The sequence below is a fragment of the Ictidomys tridecemlineatus genome, chromosome 9, assembly GCF_052094955.1.
Source record: "Ictidomys tridecemlineatus isolate mIctTri1 chromosome 9, mIctTri1.hap1, whole genome shotgun sequence".
Lineage (NCBI taxonomy): Eukaryota > Metazoa > Chordata > Mammalia > Rodentia > Sciuridae > Ictidomys > Ictidomys tridecemlineatus.
The window spans coordinates 93,655,366-93,659,897 of record NC_135485.1 but is presented as its reverse complement, the minus strand read 5'-3'; the positions used below and the strand labels follow the sequence as shown (position 1 = coordinate 93,659,897).

At 41.1% G+C, this 4,532-nt stretch overlaps 1 pseudogene; it reads left to right on the top strand.

Moving 5' to 3' along the window:
• The first annotated feature begins 3,916 nt into the window (after nucleotides 1-3,916).
• Nucleotides 3,917-4,294, top strand: LOC101965062 (large ribosomal subunit protein eL33 pseudogene; annotated as a pseudogene).
• The last annotated feature ends 238 nt before the right edge of the window (nucleotides 4,295-4,532 follow it).

The window sequence follows — 4,532 nt, the reverse complement described above, 5'->3', positions numbered from 1 at the left end:
AAGAAAAAATGTGCATACCTGTATAGTACAGATACAATGTTTTGCTAATATTTTTAATCCATGCTTGATTAAGTCTATGGATGCAGAACACACAGATTCAGAGTGCATCTGTACACCCATTTGTTACATCATAGTTCTATCAGACATCTACATGGGTATAACAGGTTCTCTTGCTCAGGGAATTAAAGTTCACAGTCAAGGTGCTGTTTGGCCTAGGCTTTTCTATCTGGAGGTTCCAGGCTCACTTGGGTTGTTGGTAGAATTCAGATTCCTGCCATGGCTAGACTGAATCTGCATGTTTTTGCTGTGATGCTCCCACCACCTAGAAGCTTCCCTCAGTTCCTTGCTTGTGGCAATGGTACATCAAGTCCTTCTCTAGCCTGAATCTTTCAACTCCTTCCAGTTGAAGAAAACCCGTTTAAATCTTTTTAAAGGGCACTTATGATTAATGTATGCTCACTAATCTCCCTTTTAGTTTCATTTAAAGTCAATCAATTAGAACATCAATTTGCTTATGGTGGCCATAATGAACTATCAAAAATTGGGTGGTTTAAGCAACAGAAATAACATCTCATGGTTCTGGAATTTAAAAGTCTGAAATCAAGGTATTAGCAGGGTTGGATCAATGTGTTCTGTGCCTCTCTCCACAGCTCAGGTAGGGTTGGGCATTCCTTGGCTGATAGACAGTATTGTCACATTGAAGATGGTTCTTCAGATTATCTTCCCTCTATGGGTACCTGTCTTGACAAATTTCCCCTTCTTTATAAGGACACAAGTCATGTATGATCAGAGCCTCTGTAATGTCATCATCTTTTTTTTTTTTTTTTTGGTGGGGGGCAAACCGGTGATTGAACTCAGGGGTGCTCAAACACTGAGCCACATTCCCAGCCCTATTTTGTATTTTATTTAGAGACAGAGTCTTAATGAGTTGCTTAGCACCTCATTTTTGCTGAGGCTGGATGTGAACCCGGGATCCTGCTTCCCCAGCCTCCCAAACTGCAGGGATTTCAGGCAGTGTACCACTGCAATCTGGCTATTAAAGTGTCATCATCTTAGGAGCTACTGTTGTGGCTCAGCGGTAGAGTGCTTTGCCCAGCACTAGGCGAGGCCATGAGTTTGATCCTCAGCACCACATAAAAGTAAATAAGTAAAGGTACTGTGTCCAACTACAACTAAAAAATGATGACATTCACAGGGATTGGGGATTAGGGCTTCATGTTTTTTTTTTAAACCTCTAATAATTAGTAACCTTAAATTACATCTGCAAAATCCCCTTTTTCCATAGAATAGAGCAAATCACTGGAGTATTGCTGGGGTAAAGAGAGGCCAACTTCACATGGCTATTATTGCCATTTTTCTTATAGCACCTGTTTATGAAGGGCTTCAGACTGTGCTCGCAGCACTTGACTCCTACCCTGGGTCCCAACAGACCAGACTAAAAATAAAAATAAAGTCACTCATGTTAAAGTTCCATGTCACCCAACCAGAATTAAGTTGGTATCTGACCTTCCAAGAAATGGGAGTAGAGAGAAAACAGCTGAATTTCCCCAACAGGCCAGTTTCATCTGGCATGATAATAAAGCTGCCTTTGCCTTAATCCTTACCCATAAAAAGGTAACCTGAAGTAACCTGCTTTAACCTGTCATTTTTCTGTTGTTCTGTTTCTGGTTCCTGCATTACAAGGAAATAACTTTGAATGACCAATAGTTTCTTGCTCTTTGTTTCTGATTTTTTAAAAATTATTTAATTGGTACATTATAATTATACATAACAGTGGGGCTCAGTATGTCTTCTCTGAACATGGATGATACAATTTGATCTCATTTGCCAGCATGTTTCTGATTTTTTTTTAAAAAGCTGTGTTATAAAACCAATCTCTTCTGCTCAGCCCATCAGAACACTTGTTCTATTTTATGGAATTAACTTGCCCAATTATGGAATTGAAAATAGACCCAATTTTAAGATTCATAAATGAAACTGTCATAATTCTGTCCTTTGAAAGCACGAAATACATTTGCTAGAATTTCAACAATGTTTGATGCCCAAGCAAACAGTGACATCAGCAAAAATAAATTTGTAGAGCTGGGTGCAGTGGTGTGTTGAGAGTCATCGTGGACTATGTGTGGACCAAATCAGCATGGAAGCCCACTGAATAGGAAAATCTGGTATTTGGGAACTTCTAGTGGCAGTTCCACTGGTTAAGACCATCCAGATACATGCGAATTTCTATTCAGCTCTGCCTAAAAGGTCACACACACAGCACCAGAGATGGGGGTGACCTACTGCAGCCAGATAGTCACACAGCCTCTCAGAGATGGGTGTGGCCTGCCAAGATGCCAATCAACCTATTGACTGCAAGACCTCATGAAGCAAGACTCCACCCCTGAAATCTTTTCCTTGCTTTTGATGTGCTCCCTTAAAGAAAATTATCAGAGCCATTTTCTAGTTGTTCAGCTCCAGCTCTGTGTGGGCTGGACCTATCAGGTGCTCCCTTTAAACTATAATTCTGACTCTGTCTTTTATTTCTTTACTAATTATTTCAGGTGGTTTACCCCCTCCTGGACAGGAAAAAATTACCCTGGCGAGGTGCGGGCAGCCTCATGATAATGGTGCAGGTCTGCAATCCCAGGGACTCAGGAGGCTGAAGCAGGAGGCTCACAATTTCTGGGCCATCCTGGGTAACTGAGTGAGACCCTATCTCAAAATTTGAAAAAAAAAAAAAAAAGATGTCTGGGGATGTAGCCAGTAGTACAGTACCCTCAGGTTCAAACTCTAGTACTGAAAAAAGAAAAGAAAAACAAAAGGGGACTCATATGCAGAGATGTGGTAATGGTATCTGATACCAGATAAAGTTAGCAGTATTTGGTAAAGTGGGTAAATCTCTTATTTTAAAGAAAAGTTTATAGAAAAGTCTATAGATCATAGTGTGAGTTACACTTGAAATCTACATTTTAGGATCTTAATGACTCAATTAAGACTTAATTAACTTAATTAGTGATATCTTTGTTTTTTATTATTACCTTTTTTTTTTTTTTTGGTGGAGATGGAGACCAGGGATTTAACCCAGCTGTGCTCTACCACCAAACTACATCACTAGACTTTTTAATTTTGAGACAGGGTCTGGCTAAGTAACCCAAGCTGGCCTCAAAGTTACAAGCCTCCTGCCCAGCCTCCTTTGTAGTTGGGACTGCAAGTGGGCATAACTTTGCCTGGCTAGTAAGTGATATCTTTTCTAGAAGGAAATGGATAGTGGTTACATTAGTTTGCTACAGGTTCCTAATGGAATACCATGGAAAGGGTGACTTAACCAACAGAAAATTTACCTTCTCATAGTTTTGGAGCAGAGAAGTCCAAGATCAAGGTATTAACAGGCTTAGTTTTTGATGAGGCTTCTCTCCTTGGCTTGCAGATGGCTGCCTTTGGCCTTTCCTCTGTGAAGGTGATCCCTGGTGTCTCTTTGTCCAAATTTCCTCTTCTTATAAGGGCATCAGTCCAGATTGGATTAGGGCCTACCCTAACAGTCTTGTTTTAATTTAATCTCCCTGTCTCCAAATACAGTCATATTCTGAGTTACTGGGGATTAGGGCTTCAACAGATGAAACCCGGAGAAGAGAATGACACAATTTTGCCCACAACAGAGGTTAATTTTATGGGTTTTAGAGTCAGTAGTACCTGGTGTCCAAAGTCATGCTGCAGTAATAAACCACCACCAAACAGGCAGAGATTTACTTCTTGTGCACACTGCATGTCCGGGGTAGATTGGCTGGGGTCTCTACCTTGCATTGTCCCCATTCCAGAACTCAAGCTGACAAAGCTGACATCAGTATCTGAAACACTTAAAAGAACTGGTGCAAATGTCATACCCAGACTTTTCAAACGCCTACTCAGAATGACATATCACCGCTGTTTCCGCCATCTTGGAGCCTGTGGAGGCCTGCTGGGAACAGGACTTCAAAAGGCAGATATGTCTGGAAGGCTGTGGTGCAAAGCCATTTTTGCTGGCTATAAGCGGAGTCTCCGAAACCAAAGGGAGCACACGGCTCTTCTAAAAATTGAAGGTGTTTATGCCAGAGATGAAACCGAGATCTGCTTGGGCAATAGATGTGTGTGTGTGTTCAAAGCAAAACAACACAATGACTCCTGGTGGCAAGCCAAACAAAACCAGAGTCATCTGGGGAAAAGTAACTGGTGCCACGGAAACAATGGCATGGTTTGGGCCAAATTCCAAAGCAACCTTCCTGCTAAGGCCATTGGACACAGAACCCACGTGATGTTGTACCCCTCAAGGATTTAAACTAATGGAGAATAAATAAAGATGGATTTGTGCTCTTGTAAAAAAAAAAAAATTAAGTTTACCTTTCACTAACTGCAGAAATTTAGATGGCCTTGCCTACCTTCAAGGGAAATGAGGGGGCTAAGGAGATAAAAATCTGACTAGTGATTTATTCGTTTAGCGCTGCCTTAACATAATATCAGAGCCTGGGTCATGCATATGTTTTAGAAGTTGATCTGACTCATGGGTCTGACAGCTG